The following is a 21,950-nucleotide window of genomic DNA, read 5'->3' as shown; positions in this document are numbered from 1 at the left end:
GATCTATAACTTGACCAAACTTGAAACATTAAGGCAATTTTGGTTGCCACTATACAACAAGGGGGACGTGGTGGCTCAGCGGGTTAGGACGCTGAGCTTGTCGATCAGAAAGTCGGCAGTTTCGCAGGTCAAATCCTGAGTGCCGCGTAACAGAGTGAGCGCCTGTTACTTGTCCCAGCTTCTGCCAACCTAGCAGTTTGAAAGCACGTAAAAATGCAAGTAGAAAAATAGGGACCACTACGGTGGGAAGGTAACAGTGTTCCGTGCGCCTTTGGTGTCTAGTCATGCCGGCCATATGACCATGGAGATGTCTTCGGACAAGCACTGGCTCTTCGGCTTTGAAACGGAGATGAGCACTGGCCCCTAGAGTCGGAAACGACTAGCACGCATGTGTGGGGGAACCTTTACCTTTACCTTTACTATAATAGAACATTTGTTCATGATCAATCAAATGTTTGCACCAATTCTTTTTAAAATTTGCTCTGATATATTCTGAAAAACTGACTAAAAATCATTATATACAACAGAAGAAAAGGAACTATCAAACATTAACTCTAGGATTATTCTGTGGAATAAAAAAGGAGCAAAGTGTAGAAGGCTGAAAGAAAAAAGACTTTGATCATTTAAGTTGGTCCAGAAATATAAACAGGAGAGAAAATGAACTAGGTCTTCTAAAATAACTCATATGTTGATTTAGAAAAGAGTATCAAACATTAACTTTAGAATTATGCTGAGACATAAAAGTGGAGAGAGGAGCAGAGGTAGAAAGCTGAAAGAAACCCTTTAATAAGAGGCTTAAGAAATTATCAATAAGAGATATCTAATAAGAGATATTATAATAATAAGATATAATGTGTGTACACACACACACACACACACACACACACACACACACACACACACAGACACACACACTCATTATGTACGATGTACTGTGTTAGGCAACTGCCCAGGTTTGAATCTCAGAAGGGTATGGCTAGCTGAGAGTTAAAAAGCTCAAAACAGCTATACTAGTCTCCCTTTAATTCTTTGTCAGAAAAAATATCCAAATTTATAGTTTATCACAGTAGTGACTTGAGCTGGCCAAACACTCCTAGATTGGGGCTAGAAGGCAAAAGTAATTGTAGCAGTAGACTAAGGAGTCTACATCAAAGCAAGGAGTTTCATTAGACCAGTTTCACCGGAATATATATAGCACATAATATGTATACTGTTGAAACTAAACATTAAGAAAACCAAGATCATGGCATCCAGCCCTCTCAATTCCTGGCAAATAGATGGGGAAGAAATGGAGGTAGTGACAGATTTTATTTTCCTGGGCTCCAAGATCACTGCAGATGGGGACTGTAGCCAAGAAATTAAAAGACGCTTGCTCCTTGGGAGGAAAGCCATGGCAAATCTAGACAGCACACTAAAAAGCAGAGACATCACCCTGTCAACAAAAGTGTGTATAGTCAAGGCTATGGTCTTCCCAGTTGCAATGTATGGCAGTGAAAGTTGGACCATAAAAAAGGCTGAGTGCCAAAGAATTGAGGCCTTTGAACTCTGGTGCTGGAGAAGACTCCTGCGAGTCCCTTGGACTGCAAGGCGAACAAACCGGTCAGTCCTAGAGGAGATCAACCCTGACTGCTCTTTAGAAGGCAAGATCCTGAAGTTGAAACTCAAAATACTTTGGCCACCTAATGAGAAAGAAGGACTCACTGGAGAAGAGCGTAATGCTGGGAAAGGTTGAGGGCAAGAGAAGAAGGGGACGACAGAGAATGAGGTGGCTGGATGGAGTTACTGAAGCAGTAGGCGTGAGCTTAAATGGACTCCAAAAGATGGTAGAGGACAGGAAAGCCTGGAGGCACGTTGTCCATAGGGTCGCAATGGGTCGGACACGACTTCGCAACTAACAACAACAACAATGAATATATACATACATATATGTTTGTGTGCATATCTCATGATATTAATAAATATCAACAAGATAGCTGTAGCATCTTACCTCATACTTTCTTTTACTCTAAAGCCCACAGTTCAGATGGATATGGGTTCTGTTAGTATTTGTATGAAGGAGCTGTTGTGATATGGTGGTTCAATTAACAGATCACACTTTAAAAACCACTGAGTCACAAGGCTAGCTATGTAATATTGAACCACTCACCCAGTCTTTGTTCAGCTTTTGTCATGAATTATGGTGTAAATGAAAAGGGTGAGAGAATCATGTATGCTCTATTGATCTTCTATAATAAATATTGAATATGAAATGTACAAGTAAACATAAACACATACAACATAGGGGAATGTGTCAGGCTTCCAATTTTGGTTTCAGTTTATTTTGAAGTTTATTATAAAACTAGGAAATAAAACCATTGGGACTGGAATTTCTGTCATAAATTGTTACGTTCATAAGTCAAGACACCATTAGACTTGACTTTACAACTGTTTTTATGGTAGTTGTAAAGCAAGTCACCACAGACATTAAGCAAATCCATTTTTCTGAAAGGGTGGCTTTTGTTGGGAACTTAAAAAAACAAAGCAAATCATGGTCACATGACCATGGAACCCTGCAATCAGTCATAAATGTGAGCCAGTTGTCAAGTGCCCCAAATGTGATCAGATGATTGCAGTGGGGTCTCACCTTATCATGTCATAGTAGAATATAGAGCAGGGGTCCCCAACCTGTGGGCCACAGCCTATTGGCCACTGGGCCATTGAGTAGCTGGCCATTATGCACATATGCTCATTAGACCTCACAGCCCCACTCATGAAAGCATGCAGGTGTTTGTGGCCTCACTTATGTGAGTACTGAATTATTGTAAGCCACCTCTGCAAAAGGAAGGAGGTCGGTCCAGTTTGTTTGTTGGTAACAGATGTAGCATCTAAGTTATTGTTCCACCATTTTGTTGGCAGATTCTGTGGCTCCATTAGTAGCCAGGTGAAAAGCAGTTGATAGGCCTTGAGATGATCCAATTAATTTAAGAAAGTTTCTCCAAAATTTCGCTGTGAACTGCACCTCTCTGTCTGAAATTATTCGCTTAGGGGTGCCATGTAGTCAATAGATATATTTTAGGTGTTTTAGTCAGGCGCTGAGCCGATGGAAGTCCTTTGCAGGCGATAAAGTGAGCCTGTTTTGAAAATAGGTCTATCACAGTCCAAATGACAGTATTTCTTCTACTGTTGGGTAGGTCTACTATAAAGTCCATAGCTATTTCTTCCCATGGTTGAGAAGGTTCGGCCACCAGTTGCAGTAACCCAGAGGTCTTTCCTGGGATTCTTTTCATGGTGGCACATACAGTACAGCTCTTAACATAGTTTTTCTACATTTTGTTTTAGTCCCAGCCACCAAAATTGCCGGCGAGTGAGATGTAGAGTTTTTAGATATCCAAAATGTCCAGCTTGTTTGACATCATGGCTGTGTTTGAGGGCATTAAGATGAACAGCTTCAGGCAAGTACAATTTTCCCTCCTTGTAAGTCAGACAATCCCTGCATGTTAGGGATGTATGATTGTCTTTAAACCATTGATCAGTGAGGAGTTCTTGCTTTATTTTCTTTACTCTGGGGTCATCAGGATTAGGGGTGCTGGGAGGTGTGAATTAGGCCACAGTTTGTGGAAGGGGGATAATTGCCTCGTGAACTTCTTCACGTTCGCTTTTGTACTGTGGCAATTGGGAGAGTGCATTAGCTAGGAAGTTTTTTCTTCTTGGTATGTACTTTAGAGTAAAGTTAAAATGGTTGAAGTACTGTGCCCATTGTACTTGTTTTGGGGACAATTTACAGGGAGTTTTTAGTGCCTCTAAATTTTTGTGATCTTTCCATACTTCAAAAGGCACCTTGCTCCCTTCTAAGTAGTGCCGCCAGTTTAATAGCCCCCACCTAATAGCGAAGGCCTCCTTCTCCCAGACTGTCCATCTCCTCTCGCTTTCAGTAAATTTCTTAGAGGTGTAAGCACAAGGTTGCAGGACCCCACTTTTATTCTTTTGCAATAACACCGCTCCGACTGCCACGTTGCTGGCATCTGCCTGAATTACAAAGGGCTCCCCTGGGCAGGGGTACTTTAGGACTGGTTCAGCTGCAAATAGTTCTATAAGGTGCCGTAGGGCTTCATAGAACCGGTCAATTTCATCCTCTTCAGCACTGGTGGTTGGGGCATAGACTTGGACTACTGTGATATTGAATGTTTTGCCTTGGATTCGAGCTGAGATCATTCTGTCATTTTGGGGATTGTATCCCAGTATTGCTTTTCCTACTCTTTTATTGACTATGAAGGCTACTCCATTTCATCTGAGGGATTCTTGCCCACAGTAGAATACCTGATGGTCATCTGAATTAAATTCACCCATTCCTGTCCATTTTAGTTCACTGATTCCTAAGATGTCGATGTTCAGTCTTGTCATCTCTATGTCCAGCTTGCCTTGATTCATGGATCTTATACTTTTCTTTCACCACCAGATACATCCACAGCTGAGTGTCCTTTCAGCTTTGGCCCAGTCGCTTCATTCTTTCTGGTGCTACTAGTACTAGCCCTCTGCTCTTCCCCAGTAGGATATTGGATGCCTTCTGACTTGAGGGGCTCATCTTCCAGCATCATATCTTTTTGCCTTTTGGTACTGTTCATGGGGTTTTCATGGCAAAGATACTGGAGTGGGTTGCCATTTTCTTCTCCAGTGGATCACATTTTGTCAGAACTCTCTGCTATGACCTGTCTGTCTTGGGTGGCCCTGCATGGCATAGCTCATAGCTTCATTGAATTATTCAAGCCCCTTCGCCACAACAAGGCAGTAATCCATGAAGGGGAGTTTTGAAGTAATATTACCAAAAAACTTCATAACATTTCTTTTCTTTTTTCTTTTTCCCTTTTCCTACCTTCAAGCCATGTTGAATCTTGGTAACTGTCTGGACTAGCCCCTTGTAGATTTCTTAGTAAGAAAGAAATTATTTGCCTTTGCCTGCTTCCTAGGCTGAGAGAGAATGGCTGGTCCAACTGACCCAGCTGGCTGTGTCTAAGGAAGGACTAGAATTCCCAGTCCCCTGGATTTTAACCACTACTCCAAACTGACCAGCTTGTGACATTTCTATCACATAATAAGAGCATTTGTCTGTAATGAACTGAGGTAGAGGTCAGCTTTTGGACCTCATTTGTTAGACATTGGAGTGTTGACAAATCTTTGACCTTTTGGTGTTAGTAAGCAAACTAATAAATGAACACTCTTCTCCACAACATTTTACTTATAAATGTGTACAGCTCAGGACACTGAAAAAATGTCTAACCCTAAATTACAGTCATGACCATCTTGCTAAACACAGTCAGTCTTAAGGCTCACAAGTTTTGCATTTTGGGGGGAGGTATGTCATTTCATGACTAATGAGGGTACATACACAGCTTCTTTTGCTGTATTACAGGGCACGTAATAATATAGATAAGTTCTCCAACAAACCATGCAATCTTCAATTGTGTAAATCTTTTGCCTTTCCAATGTTTGAAGATACTTCACAAGCTAAAGCACGATTTTAATTTAATCTATAAGCTGCTTATAGTCTAATACTCTAGGAGCCTGTTAACATTCCAAAACAAAGTGTACTAAACATACACTCCTAAAATTGTCCTATAGATTAAATTTCACCCAACAGGAATCTTTGATTACATTTCCCTCTTTTGATTGATAGTAATGTGTGAGTGCATTTTTATGTAAGTTATTTATGCAGTTGGAGATTCTCTCAAAATACAAGTACTAACTAAGCTATTAAAAGAATGCAAAGCTGTCATTATTCAGCTTCTGAGTTATTATCTCAATGGCCACAGAAGCAATATCCTTCTAAGGTCAGAGAAGGAGTTCCATTTTTGAAGACGTGGTCTGATCTTGGAGAAATCTCACAACTATTACCTCATTGAGGATGGAACTCCAATATCAAGATAATTTTAAAACGAAGAGATCAGGCTCTTGCTTGGGCATATAGAGGAGATAATAGGAGACTATGCAACAATGAGAAGAAAACTAGTATTTAGGAAACCAGCACAAAACTGTTGAACATTACTCAGTCCTGACCTGTGTGACTGTCACTAATGGTAACTAGACAAATACACACACACACACACACACACACACACACACACACACCCTTGTTTGAGAAGGTATGATTCTCTGTAAGTTCTGTCTGAACATTTGTTGTTGTTATAAAATAGAGCACTGCTGAATCAAAATGGCCTTCACAGCTTCTTTTTCAAGCTGTCTGGCAAATCAAAACAAAGAGCTTTAATACTATGTAAGATAATTTAATCCCAAAATTATATTTCTGTATGTGCTTTATAAAAGGAATTTGTGAGAAGATCCTTCATAACAAAATGCATAAATTAAACTTAAAGAAAATCTCATAGGCCATGGGAAGCAGACCTTTAAGATCAGGAAACAGATTTTGCTACATACGAATAGGGTTCATATGTAGCTTTGGGGAAAGTAATGATTTTCTTTATTTTGGTTGGTGATAGAGTCAACCTGATGTTTAGATTGGATTTGGCCTTTTTTATCCAGCTATCAAGTGCTTCCCAAAGACGTGGGATAACTAGATGTTGTTTGATGGTGTTAGAATATGTAAACTATCACATAAGAAAATTTCAATTTTCAGATCTTGATACTTCGTGATCTCTCTCCTCACAGGGGGAAGCAGATTTAGGAAGCTTTTAACAGGAAAAGGCAGACAATTAGGAAAAAGAGAAGGCAGGTCTCACCCAGTTTTTCCACTGTGCTTTCAAGTGCTTTCTTGTGAGTTTGGCTTCGGCAGGAAATGGCTAAAGGATGGGCCATGGGAGTGGCTGATCCTTTCTCTGTAGGTTCAGAGAGCTGCCCCAAGCCGACAGGAGGACCACCACCCTACCACAATCTACCGGAGGGACCTCTCCCCTGCTCGTCGCCCCTCCAGGGTGACTTTTGACCCCTTTACAGGGGTCCCCCGGTGAAAAAAATCCAGACAATGTGAAGAGCGTTCTCTTCAAACGTCTGGCCGCACAGCAATCTGGAACCGGAAGCCAACCTGCTCATTCTTGACCACTTTTTTTGACTCTTGTGATCCCACCAATTTTTGTTATTGTACATGATAATTTTTGCAGATGTCTTAGTGAATCATTTTGGCAACTCTATAACCTTCTTGCAGGAGCTGAATAGATGAGCTACTGTTTCTTCTGTTTCTATGCACTTTGAATCATTTGATTTTTCAGTTCTGGCCTTAATTGTATTATTTCAAATAAGTGGCCCTTATGCAGCCCAAATCAGCCTTGAGTTTCTTCTTTTAATGTTTCAGTTGTAAGCCATTGCCAGGTTTTATCTTTATCCACTTTCCCCTTGATATTTTATAGAAATTGATCATGCTTTTCCTTGTCAGCATTCTGTTTGTATTTTTATTATCTTACTTTGATATTTACTTTATCTTTCCTGTACATTTAGTAAGTTCCAATTTTTAACTTGCATCAAAGCTTATTCTTAGCTATATTTTACAGAATCAGCCAATGCATGCTTTTCTTCTTTAACAGTTCGACTTGAAATAAACATTTATCAGCATTTCCGTGGGGCAGGTATATTCTTTTAATATCACTATGGGGAATGTGAATAGTTTTATTTTCTTGTTTTTTGGTCCAAACTGCCAGGTTCAGTTTGTGTCCAGTTAATAATTCCAGCGATGTATCATAGTTGTGTTTTCCCTTTTGCTGGGTCTTTATGAATCAAATGAGTTTTGCCAGTTATTAACCAGTTGTTTATGTCTCCTTTATGCAATATTTTATTCTTTTATCCTTTTCAGCTGATTTTTAACTGTTTCTATTGTTATTATTAGTATTTCTATTTGATTTTTTTTACTAAATTCATCTTAAAATTCTTTAATGCAACCAGCATTTTTATTATTAGTCTTTTTGAGTTTCCTACAGATCTTTCCAAAACTGGAAAGTTCCTTTTTTTGTTTGGTTTTCCATTTTTCAGAATTTCTTTTGGCAAAATCACTTTTGATTCAATTAAAATAGCTGATTTTGCTGAAATTGGATGATTCATGCCTTATAGTGTTTAATTTTCCCAGCTACTGCTGTTATTGTTGCTTTATGACTTCAAAAGTTTCTTCAATTCTTTTGATGCTAATTCAATATTTTTTTATAGTTTTGTCTTGATCCTTATGTTCATCAGTTTTTGCCCTTTCACATGCTTGTATCTGAATATCTTTACCTTCAATCATTCACTTTGGGATAGATTACTGCTAGTTTTCTAATTTTCATATTCAGGTTTTGTTTGTTTGTTTTTGTAACCACCACTGCTATACTCTAGGCAAGCTTACTGGTCTGTTCAATAGATTTTATTTTAAACCTTGCAAGATCCTTATTCACATTCTTCAGTATAGGTATCTGGTCTTTTGGGGGCACTTCTTTAATGCTGGAATAATAATAATAATAATAATAATAATAATAATAATAATAATAATAATAATAACAACAACAACAACAACAACAACAATAATAACCCCCTATCGCTGGGCCTGGACGGCTATTGGGTGCAGTCCCTATTGTTATGATATTACCGGTCTTCGGATTGGTAGTGGCCTAGCCACCATGAACCAACTCAGGCACCTCCCATCACCAATGATTAGAAGAAATTTTAAAAATCCCATACCAGATCAGTCATTGCCCAGGTCAAGGACCGTGTCAGATGCTATGGCTCCTGGACATCTGTCGAAAAATGGGCCACAGGGTTCAGTTGTTACTGCTGGGGAACCAGAGCGTACAACTGTAAAGCGACTGGAACAAAAGCGCAAAACCTGGACAACCAAAGACTTTGCAAAATACATCAAGAAACTGCAGCTTCCTGCAATAACTCCAGCAATGGTACAAAAAACTGCGCTACTTGGAACATCTTACATTTTAAGGAGGTACCTGGTTGAACCTAGGATGCTGGCAGCAACCTGTGTCAACCATCAGCGCCAGTCAATTTGAATGTTCAGTTGACTGAGGTTCATGTTTAATGAATAAAAGAAATAATAATCATAATCATAATCCATCATAATCATAATCTATCCTCCACATAATTTTCTTGGCAACTATAAAAATGATTTGGTACTAATTAGTTCCTTCTGTTAAATGGAATGGTTTCTCTCATCCTAGCAGAGCTCTTTCCACTCACATGTCCACTTTAACCTTTTAGCCAGCCCACAAATGTGACCCAGTCAGGAGCTCCTGTTCCTGGGCATATCACTGAGTCATTGAAGCAAATAAATCCTCATATCACATCAAGATGGAAAGCCCTTGGGAGGGATATTATTTACACTTGTTAGACTTGTTAGTCTGTTCCAAGCCAGCTTTCAATGAGCACAGGGTAAGTGCTTGAAATAGAGGTAGAGTTTATTCATCAGCAAAAAAAGACAGGTTATCAGTTGAAAGTGGCCACGCAACAAAAGGAATGGTTGGTTACTTTTATTGGAAGATCCGTCTTTTATTTTAGGAAGCAGGCAAACATGGTTCGCCCTGGGGACATTGCTAGGTCTGGTAAGGGGGAAATGCAATTTCTCATCCTGCAGGATTTTATAATCCTTGCTCTTTTATGAGCCCAGGTGCTGCCCTTGGGTGATGGATTTAGTATTGGGGTAATCCTACAGTGTGTGTGAAGAATTTTCATATAGTGAGGGGATTTTCTTTAGCATTAATTGAGTTGTTGGTATTTGCTAATTTCCCAGCAAAAGACATCCTTAGTCAGTTTCAGTCTAGATGTCAAAGTTGGTGGAAATGCTTAAGCGGTGTTTTGTTTGATTGCCTGGACTAATAGATCAGGGATGGCCAAAGTTAGTGAGTAGAATGGATGGTAAATGTGGGATGGAGGTCTTTCCTCTATAAACCAATTTCAAATTTTGGCTACTGGTAAAAAATGTTGATTTTTTTTCTTTTCCACAAAAAATCTGGATTGTGCAAAGTTACTTGATTGCCTAGGATTTGCTTTTCCAAGGCAAAATAGACCTTGCTCCTTTAAAGGTATGAGGAGATGGAGAACAATTGCTTTGTTGTAATAATTTTGAGTATGGATTTTTGCAGTAGACCCATGATGGACAATAAAAATTTGATCATTGGGGCCTTCCAGAAATGTACTTAGAAACCAAAAAGGTGGTACAGGCATAACTTGCGTAGCATCTCAAATGGGTTGTTGGCCTCTACAGGAGAGACTGTTGCCAGCTGTGCCATGAATAGGTGAGAAAGAGCCCTGGGTTGCTAGGAACATTGATGGGAGCACTGCTCTCCTTCAGAATCCTGTTTCTTTGAGATTTTATGTGTTGTATGGGCTACTATTTCTCCTATGTTGAAACCCACTTATTCATTTGGTGGTCTACGGTTTTTAGCTCTTTGGCAGGATTTGCTGTTTTCTGGGAAGTCTTAATGTCTCTTAACTCCTTTGGCAACCAAATAGACTTCTACGTTTTCCTCTTTCTTCCCTTCTAAAGAAACTAGCCAGTTCCTCTCTCTTTTAAAAGTGCATTGTTTAAGCATTTTGTTCTTTCAAACTCTTAGAAATCTCTTCCAACCAAGACTTTATTTTAATCTTTAATTCATCTGGAAAGAATGGTCTCCGTTAAAAACATCAACAAATACGGGGTGAAAACAAATGAGAAAACTAAGCGGAAGTAGAATGTTTTGCAACAACTCCAAACAGATTGGCTTCTGAACTTGCTCTTAAATTATGCATCCTGCTCTGTTACCTCATGCAGTTTTGTGCTAATCTAATGGAGCTTAAAAATAATTGAAGTTGTTACTTGCAAAAGACATCGTGTTATTCTACATTGTTATTAATATTACTTAAAAATATAGCAATCAGATAGAATTCTAATGTCACAGATAAGTGGGTAAATAGTGCAGTTGATGAATTGTGCTTGTGTAATCCCAACAATTTACAAAGTGATACAGAGCGTGACAGACAAATGTATCATTTAAATACACAGAGGTATCTTCGGAGTTGTTTTCCAGGTGAAAGTGCTGTCACCTCTTGCTCACTTCTGCTTCAGAAGCATCTCCCAAACTCAAATCATGCTCTAAGGTTCATTTTAAAGGCTCTTTGAACTTGACGTCATGATGGCTATAAGTTTATCCATTTCCCCCATCTCCAAAACAAAGAGTGGAATATTAATATGAGTAGAAATCACAAAAGAAACAGAATATTCCAATTTTCTTCAGCTCAAACATGTTGTAAGAGGAAAGTGATTTGTTCATGGATGTCAGGTTTCCTTCATATGAAATGTCACCAGAGGAGGAGAAGATTGTGACATCAAAAGCATCTGCCTCCAAGGAACTGAACTGTAGCCCTGGAAGCAAGGCAAAATCATAGTTCTCTACCTCTGCTTTTGAGACCAGTCCATTAAAATGTCATTATTGTTGCATTAACAGCCAACAGACAGAGAAGGCAGAGAAGTACCAGGTTGCTTGGAGAGACACTATTCATTCAGAAATAAACAGTTATTCCCAAGTAGCCCAGCTTTAGCAGTCAAGGCTTACCAGCATTTTTACTATTTTCAAAATCAGGCAAATGCCTGAAGAAAAGGACAATCTCTCTGGGACCACAGGAAATCAGTGAGAAAGTTATATTTGACAAGCATTTTCTGGTATTCTCTTGGACAATACAAAGTTTTAGATCTGGCAAAGCAGTTATGAATCCTCATGATGCTATGGTAGATGATTTACAAAGGATGGCTTATGGAGATGAATAGTTATAACCTCCCATAGAAAGATACTGTCATATTTAGGTATATTCAGAATCAGTTTAGTCAAAGGAGGCAAAAAGCCAGTGAAGTTCTTCCTCAACCTCTCTGTCACTGTTTGAAGTCAGTGATAAGCAAATTGCTTAGGTTATTTCCTGCAATTGTTTGCTGCTACCCCAAATACTTAGCTAAATACTTACAGTACATACAGTAATTGATGTTTCTGTGGTATAGTAGAAAAATATATCTGATTAAAGGAGATTATTAAAGCAATACACTGGGAAACACCCAGGTAGAATTCCTTATGAATCTATATTGTTCTAGAATAAAAATAAGGTGTATCATGCATTTAAATCAGATCTCAAAATCAAATGGTGTGCAAATGCATACAGTGCCAATCTAACCTGAATTTCTTGTCAAGAGGGAAGTTAGTGAGCTTGAAATAACCACTCTGTCAGCTGATTTGTAGCACCTTCCATGTTCCTGAAGTAACATGAGGATTTCCTTCCTTAGAAAGTGCATGATCCCAATCATTTAGTAATTATACGACCTTTAATTCTAAACTCTGGTTCATTTTCTTCAACTTTCTTTTTAACACATATATTTTTTCTATAGATTTATACTTTCTTCTGTATTAGGTTTTATAGATTTTTATCAGCCATGCAAGAAAAATCAGTGCTGACAATGCTTAATAGTACAGTAATATAAATTAATGCATTTCTCTTATAGCACCACACTTACAACAGTAGCAAGCAATCATAATTCTCATTAACTAATAGTGCATTAAGTCCAAGATCTACTTCATCATACATGGTCTTAGTTACGAGAAACCTATTATCTCTCTCCACCCTTTCAACTCAAAGGCATAGGAAGATTTAAAGCTAATATTGGTCCACTGAGTTCATTTCATGTCTTGTCCACTAAGAGGGAACTACATGACTAAGAGATTATACTACCATCCCCCATTTAAATCCTAGGGGTTTTTTTATTAAAGAGTTTTACAAAACGTTTTACAAAACATATCCCCAAAACCCACCCACCCCAAAAAACCCCCTCCCCCCCACTTCCCAGAGCTGAATACAGGGTCATAAATATAACAATCATATTCTAACTAAAATTATCCAGTATAAAATTAACCAAATTCATAGTGTGCTTTAACTCCCCTTTAACATTGATACATTCAAATTATTAAAACATAATAATAATAACTTAAACAAAAATATAATCAATAGTAATACTAAAGTTAATAAAAATTTAATATCTACTCATAAGCTAAATGGAACTTTGTAGTCCCATATTTATTCTGAATATAATCTATCCATCTCCTCCAAACTGAAATATATCTTTCTTGCGAATGATCCTTCAGATAAGCAGAAATCTTAGACAATTCTGCAAGATTCGATATTTTAAGTACCCATTCTTCTATAGAAGGCAAACTATCCTTCTTCCAATATTGTCCCACCAGTAACCGTGATGCTGTTATCAAGTTCAACATCAAATTGATTTCTTTAGTATCACAATCTACAACAATACCCAATAAAAACAATTGTGGAGAAAACTTTATCTTTCTCTTAAAAATCTTTTGAATGTTCCACCAGATTTTAATCCAAAAAGCTTTTATATTTCTGCAAGTCCACCACATATGAAAATAAGTAGCATCTAAACTGCCACATCTCCAGCATTTAGACTGTAGGTTAGGATACATGTTAGACAACTTTTTGGGATCCAAATGCCATCTATAAAACATTTTATAAAAATTTTCTCTTAAATTTTGAGCCTGAGTAAATTTAACATTTCTAACCCAGATTACCTCCCAAGTATCCAACAGAATTGGTTCCTGTATGTTTTGTGCCCACTTTATCATACAATCTTTAACTAATTCCATTTCCGAGTCCAATTCAATTAAAACATTATATATCCTCTTTATATGTACACGATTTAAATCTCTAATTTGTTTTACTAAATTTTCATCTGTAATTGTAATGCCAACTTTCTGATCCAACTTCCACCTAGCTTTCAGTTGGGTGTATTGTTTTCTTGTTTTAACTCATCTAACGATTTAAGTTGCCAATTATTCCCTTCCAATCTAAGTAATTCCTTATAGGAAAACATATCCAAACTCACTCCCATAGATACACCTTCTATTGCGTGTCCAGGAATTCAGTCCTAGAGGAGATCAACCCTGACTGCTCTTTAGAAGGCCAGATCCTGAAGTTGAAACTCACATACTTTGGCCACCTAATGAGAAGGAAGGACTCATTGGAGAAGAGTCTAATGCTGGGAAAGATTGAGGGCAATAGAAGAAAGGGACGACAGAGAATGAAGTGGCTGGATGGAGTCACTGAAGCAGTAGTTGTGAGCTTAAATGGACTCCAGAAGATGGTAGAGGACAGGAAGGCCTGGAGGAATGCTGTCCATGGGGTCGTGATGGGTCAGACATGACTTCACAACTAACAACAACAACAAGCTTCAGTTGAGTAGAACTTTCTGATGCTCCCTTGTCAGGCCTGATGATGTAACCCTTTCAATCAAATATTCTCTCTTTAATCCAGTTCTAGGAAAATTGAAACTGAACTGTTTTGGATTCTCCTGCACAAAACCTAGAAATACAGAAATTAACAACCTTGTTCCATTCTTAAAAAAAATAAACTCAGATCTACAGATTTTAAAAGGACTATACTGGAAGAAGGGAAATTTAGTGGAATCGAGGCAACCACCACACATAGAGAGAATTAAAAATAAAATTAATGCAATCACCTAGTAAAACCAGTTACAGACAGTCCTCACTTACTGCCAACAATTAGGACCAGTAATTCTGGCGGTTAAGCTACACAGTTGTTAAATGAAATATCACATGACTATGCTGCTTTATGACATCAGTTCTGGCAGTTGTTAAGCAAACAGCTTAGCCTTGTTATTTTACTCTGGAGAACTTTCTGTAAAATGTATAATCATGCTGTTGGCCTGTGTTATACATTTAATTTATGGATCTGTAATGATTCTTCTTCTAAGTATGCAATTAAATAATATTGCACGCTATGAAAATTCAAAAGAAAAAGTTAGCATTTACAACTATAAAGACATTTTTAAAATGTAAGGACAACAAGAATAAAAATGGATTAGAAAAAATTAATTTCTAGTGATTTGGGAATAGGGCACTATTTGGCACTATTTCTTACCAATTTAACATTCTGATAAACTGTCTATATTAACTGGCAAAAAAAAAATATCCCAGCAAAATCTGTTTCTAACCAAAGGTACTTATATACTGACTACATCTTCTCCTCATTTAGTGACTGCAACCTGCTATTTAAATTGAAAGTAAAACAGTTGTATGAGAAATACTGATTCAGATAAAGTTTTTTCATACGGTGTCCTGTGCCTGACCTATTCTCCCCCACTTTTGACCCATAGTAGGGTGGACAAATGTTAACAACCTAGTCCTTCCTGAGAAGCTTTTCTCCCCAGAGTAATACATATCAAACAGAATAACAGAGTTGGAAGGGACTTGGAAGTCTTCTAGTCCAACCCCCTGCTCTAGCAGAAAACCCTATACCATTTCCGGCAAATGGTTGTCCAATCTCTTCTTTAAAAACCTCCAGTGTTGGAGCACCTACAAAGTCTGGAGGCAAGTTGGATTAGTTGATTCATAAAAGGGAGGATGGCATAGTACAGGGCCAAGCAAGGCCAGGAAGAGCTCTGTAGAACTAAGAAAAGGCCAAGGAGAGCAGTAAAAGAGTTTAGTAGTTATACAGCACTCTGGACAGCTCCCCTGAAAGGTCATACAAAATCCCCCCAAAGTCAAACTGAAATACTACTTCAACTGGCAATCCAAGACTGTGGATAAATTACTGATGGGGGATAATTATGCTTTTGCTGAGAGAAACGTCTTCACTTAAAGGGACCTAGATAGTTTCTGTAGCACTTAAAATATTCGTCCAAGGGGTAGACATTTTTGGATAGTGAGGGTTTTTTTAAAATCCCTCTCATCCCTATGTGTCTTCCTCAATCTCAGATCCTCTACCTAGGAGTTTTGAGATTCTGTGCAGAATCTTATCTATTCCCAGCACTGCACCTTTATGGACAGAGAGCTCTAATGATGTTCCTGAGATTTGTTGGAACCACTCTCCTAGCTAGCTTAAGAGTACCAGCGCCAAGTGTTCCTACCACTACTGGGATCAGTTTGACCTTTACCTTCCACATCCTCTCTAGTTCTATCTTCAAGTCCTAGTACTTCTCCAATTGCTCATACTCCTTCCTGATGTTGCTGCCACTTGGCAATGCTACATCTATTACCACTGCTGTCTTCTGGACCTTGTTTACTAGCATAATGTCTGGTAGATTGGCCAGTATCTCTCTGCCCATCTGAAATTCTCATAGGATTTAGCCTGTTTTTCTCTGCAACTTTCTGTGGAATCTCCAATCTGAACTTGAGAGGGTCTAGTTCATACATTGTCTACTGTCCAGATGTTTCTGTACACAATGCCAGGTACATGGTTGTGCCTGTAGCCAGTTTAGTTCCTGCCTCCATTTCACAGCCTGACACTGTGTGTTGAACTGTTTCTGAGGCAGGTTGGTAGTTGAATGGTGATGTTTCCTTCTTGCGGTCTTTAATGATCAGCACTAACCTTCCTTATGTTAGCCAGCCTGAGTGGGAACCTGCTGCTAGCAGCTGGCTCATCTGGGTTGCTAGGCATTTTATTTTACTATTAAATTTATATGCAACCTGTCTCAAAATTGAAGTGACTCTGGGTGGCTCAGGCATTCATGCACTTCTCTTAGTTTCATTAGCCAGTAGATCTCTGGGCCAGGGGCTGTCCAGCTCCTCATGTTCTTAACTCAATGTTGGATGTCTGCTATAGTGACGGTGACTGGTTTCTGTTCCGGCAAGTTATTGGAGGTCTTCTCTCAGGTCCTGCAGTAACTTTATATGGTATTACAGATCTTCTTTTCCTCCCATATGTTCTTCCATACTGTTTAGTTTCTAATGTTGGTGCCTTTTCTGTTATTTTATGGTTGCACTGCAGTTGAGAGTATACTTGGGATGATCTTTGGAGAATAGGGCACTTACTGTATGTTCTTGGTCTCTGCTGTCCTTAGCCTGATAGCTAGTACTGTGAGCCTTTATATCTTTGGGCACGGGTGTCAAACTCGCCATATCACGTGACGTATCACGACATGTCACGACTGGAGCTGGGGTGGGTGTAGCCTCCACATGATGCAACCAGCCTATGGGGCGGCAGTTTCACACCCCTGCTCTATGGCTTCAAATGGAGGCCTTTGCATTTTTTTTCAGAGCTGAGTCTTATCCTTAATCTCTATACCTCTCTGTGATTTTACCAGCTGGCTAACCTCTTTCAAAGTTGCCTTGATCTTAGCCTGAGTACATCTTGTCTCCTTCCTAGGATCAAGAGAGTGACTGCACAAGGTCACCCAGATAGCTTCAAACCTAAGGTAGGAATAGAACTCACAGTCTGCTGATTTCTAACCTGGTGCCTTAACCATTATCATAAATTGGTTCCCTCATGACAAACATTAAGTTACCCTAGTTAATATATGGCTCCATGAATATAATAGATCACACGTTTAATTTGGGATTTAAACAGTTTTGCATGGAACACCATTGTTCTTAAGTGATCAATTAAGAAAATTGATCACCTAAAGAATTAACTATTACTAGGAATACCTGCAGAATGAACCAGACCATCAGAATGGCATGATAAATAAATAAATATGTATGGAAAGTTTCCTACTTCATTTGTAGTAGTTCTAAAGATTTAATACATCTGTGGAATCTGTGGAATGAAAATTATCCAATTTCAAAAAACCTACTCAAGTTGACAATTGCTTACTGAGCTTATGTAAGGTTTGAGTTTATGTAGCTCTTAAGATAGAAAAAAAAATCATTCTGAAGGTACCATAGTTCTCAGAAGCCCATTTATAGAACACCCAAGGATGTCCTTTGCCTCTGACACACACACACTCCAAGTGATATTTCTCTGGGTCCAGAAATGATATTAAGCCAAGCAATTTAGCCTTTTTAAATATCATTGTATGGTTTGTTTTTATTTTCATATTTGTTCATAATGCTTTTATGAATTGTATTTATGTTTGCTTTTTGTCATGTTATACAGTAAACGTTTATTTTGATTGGGCATATTCCATGCCATAGGTGATAGATAAGTGTGAATGATATACAAAATAACAAATATGAACCTGTTGTAGTAAAGATCTCTGAAGCACAAATTCATGTCTGCTGTAACATCAATATTCAAATATACTACAATAATTTCTGTTTCAGGTAAGATACAATGAGAATTACAGAAACAAGTTTGTATGGCAATAGAGTAGAGGTTGTACATGTTGGACAATCAGTACTCCCTGTACTGAAGTTCAGCACACAAAGCTGCATGCACAGCAATTTGCATACAGTGTTTAGGGAATATTAATGACTCTCTTTATTACTTCTGTAGCTTTGATTACACAGTCTCATTTAGCTCAACAAGAGCATGGTGGTTTCCATTTATACAGTGAATTCCCCTTGATAAATTGGTGTAACAACTTTGGTGGTCCATCTTTCCTGTTGGTTAACAGAAATACTTTTATCTTTCCGGAAGTCAAAAAGGTCAAACAATTAATGAACTTATTTTTTAAAGGAATATCCAGTCTTTTTCTACCTAGATACTTGGCTCTGACAACATGAACTTGCTGTGCCAAACACCCATTCTGTTGCCACTGCTTTCCCGCTGAGAAACCCATTTTCTAGATAATAAAGTGAGCATTCAAGTGTAGAAAGAAAAGAAAGGGTTGTGTATAAAAAGGCCTTCAACAAAGGTGTGGGGATATTAAGCACCAGCATGTTGTTAGTCATTTTTACCCTTCTATTTTAGCTCTTACTATTTCATTGAACTGTTTTCAACATAAAACAGAGGAGATGTGATCTGTTTTTACAGCTGTTAAGAACCATGCATGACATATAATTGTACCAAACAAAATATTTGCATACAAGTTGACTTTTCCAGGATGATCGTGCTGTGACAGCATGAAGGCAAGAGTCTAATGAGTGATGCTATACTTTAGATAACTTCCAATGAAAACTTTGTATTTCAATTAATGCATTCATAATTTTAAAATATTGCAAGTAAACACATATGCATATACACACATACACACTTTATGAACATAGTATCTGCATTCTTCAAGTATGAAGTTTCTTTTTATCCTAAGTACATTTAACTCTATATTTTATGTTTTGTGAAGCTCCGACTTTTGGGGGGCCAGAAACATTTCTCTGCCATACCACTTTACAATTTTTAAAAAAAAAACACCTGAAGTTGAATCTTAGAAAATCCTACAAAATGAACTGATATAAATCAACATGTGATAAAAAAAATCCCTTTAGTATATTCAGTTTGTTTCCTGTTCCTTTCCCTTTCATTCTCTTTTTTCGCATTGCCGCAGCTGGGGTGGGTGCGGCCTCTGCATGATGCAACTGGCCTGTGGGCCAGCAGTTTGACACCCCTGCAGTATACCAATGCAGTATAAAGTGGCACTAACACTTCATGTGATCTTGATACTAACCCTCTGTTATTGGGACTGCACTAACTACTTTGGCCTTTTTGGAGCTGCAACACACTGCTGATTCATATTTAAGTAGTGGTCCACTAGGACACTAGATCCCTCTCACAGTTATTGCTGCCGAGGCAGGTACTATCTATTCTATACCTATGTATTTGGGTTTTTTTTTGTCTAAGTGTAAGACCTTGCTTTTATCATCACTGAATTGCATTTTGTTGGATAAAGCCCAGTGATCAAGTCTGTTAGGGTCCTTCTGGATCTTGAGCCTATCTTCTAAGTCAGGGGTCTTCAAACTTGGCCCTTTTATGAGTTGTGGACTTCAACTCCCAGAATTCCTCAGCCAGCATGCCTGGCTGAGGAATTCTGGGAGTTGAGGTCCACAAGTCCTAAAAGGGCCAAGTTTGAAGACCCCTGTTCTAAGTTGTTGGCTATGCTGCCAGCTTCATATCATCTACAAATCTGATAAGTTCTCTTCAATCCCCCTTCTATCCCATCATTTGAATTGTTGATGAAGATGTTGAAGAGTAGCTGGCCTAAAAGAGAACCTTGAGGTACCCTGCTGCTTTCTTCCCTCCCTGTAGATATAATTCCATTAAGGACTACACACTGTGCACTTGGTCAGCCAGCTATATTTTTATTTAATTATATTAAATTTAATTATGTTAAAGAGGGCCTTAAAAAGTATGGAGTTATATTAGAACATATGGAAAAGGAGAAAGTGTAATGCTCGTTAAGAGCTTATAATAATGATAAAATGAATAGAATTAAATTATAGAATATTTTATATTTATATACTATATTTATATTCTATATAAATATAAAGTTTCAGTTGGTTGAATGTGAGATGAGTAGTTTGCAATGGAATTACAGCACGTATGAGAATAAATGGAATGTTTAGTGAATGGTTCAAGACTAAGTAGGAGGTAAGATAAAGATGTTTGATGACCTCATACATTTTTAATTATATATAAATGTGTAAGGCATCTGATGGTAAGATTGGAAATGTATTGGTTGGGAAATATGTTTATGCATGTGTGCAAATGATACGTTGTGTTATAATTTACAGTGAATATTAAATAGATTATTTAATGCAAGGGGGGAAATGGCTCTGAAAATTATTCCATCAAAGTTCAAGGTAGCTGTGATGGTGAGGGGGAAAAAAGAATGTATGGTTGAGTAAAAACTAGAGCAAATAATAAATATTATCACATGCAAACATAGGTGGAGAGATAGTAGAGGTAGTAATTACTGTTGTGAGGAATGAATATTTAACAAAGGAGTGAAAATGATTCAGTAGAAAAATATAGTCCTGCCCTCTTTGTGGTAGGGAATTGAGAGTTTAATATGTCAGGAAAACATCTAGAGTAAGTTGGATGCAGTGGGAATGGGGTATAATAATGTTAAATCATGACCAACACTTCCAGTATTAAATCATCATCTTAACTATGATGGAGTATGGCAGGGGTTTCTCAGGAAGGAAGGGGTGCATTCCAGAGGAATGAGGGGCAGTTCAGATACCAGCTATCTCCTGATTACAACTCACTCCTTTTAGCACTGCCAAGAAGGTTCCACACCTGTTGGCGCTCTGATTCAGGTGACTCTGAGGATAAAGATAAACTCTCCCAAGTGGCCTCAACAACACTCAGAGAGCTAGTGACTGACTCTCACAGTGCTAGCAAACAGATGACTGCAAAGAATAAAAATATTTCCATTCGCCACCAGTCAGTCAGAACTGAAGAAGCTTCTTAGAGAAGAAGCAAAAATGCTTTCATAGAAAATAAACAAAGTCCAGTTTTCTTTTGGAAAGAGCCCTTTTAGGACAACTATGACATGGATGATTGAGAATCTCTATAGACATATCAAGGAGTAATTCATAATCACAATGATAATCATCTCCTAGTACAAGCAAACACATTGAATGCAGAATATTTCCAGGACATTCCATTACCACCTTGCACAAAGAACTCTCAAAAGTAAAGTCTAATTAGAAACATTTAAAATATTATTTATCAAAAAGCTCCATTCTAAAACTATAGCTTGAAGAGAGGCTATCTGTATATGTATGTATAGGTAAAGGTAAAGGTAAAAGTTTCCCCTGTCTAGTTGTGTCTGTCTCTAGGGGCTGGTGCTCATCTCTGTTTCCTAGCTGAGGGAGCAGTGTCTATAGATAGATAGAGAAATATACATACATCAAACATATACATATACAACATATACAACATATATTCACAATTCTTACAAATCAGGATGTTCATTAATTTCTCATAATTGTACTTTTACCTTCAATACTACAATTCCCACAATGTTCCAACATTATCATGAGCCATTGACTTCAACCCCCTCATAATACACATATTCTAATTTGCATTTAAATAACTACTACTAACATTAGTATTTGAAACAATATCAATGATAATGCGTATGTAGTACATATATTTAAAGTATCTAAGTATTTTATGCAAATACAGTAAATGCTTCATGTGAGAATTGTTAGTGATATTATATGTTTCTGTTTCATGACATACCCAATAGATGGCAATGTGGAGACTTATTCTGTTATTTAAAACGTCTCCATTTTTTAAAAAAATAATTTTGTATTTAAGTAGCAAACACCTAGCTAATTTAGAACCATCTCATCAGCCAATTATGCTGAGGACCTGCTGCTTAAGGTTTACAATGATTG

The sequence above is a fragment of the Vipera ursinii genome, assembly GCF_947247035.1.
Source record: "Vipera ursinii genome assembly, chromosome: 2".
Lineage (NCBI taxonomy): Eukaryota > Metazoa > Chordata > Lepidosauria > Squamata > Viperidae > Vipera > Vipera ursinii.
Note: the sequence above shows the minus strand (reverse complement) of the source record.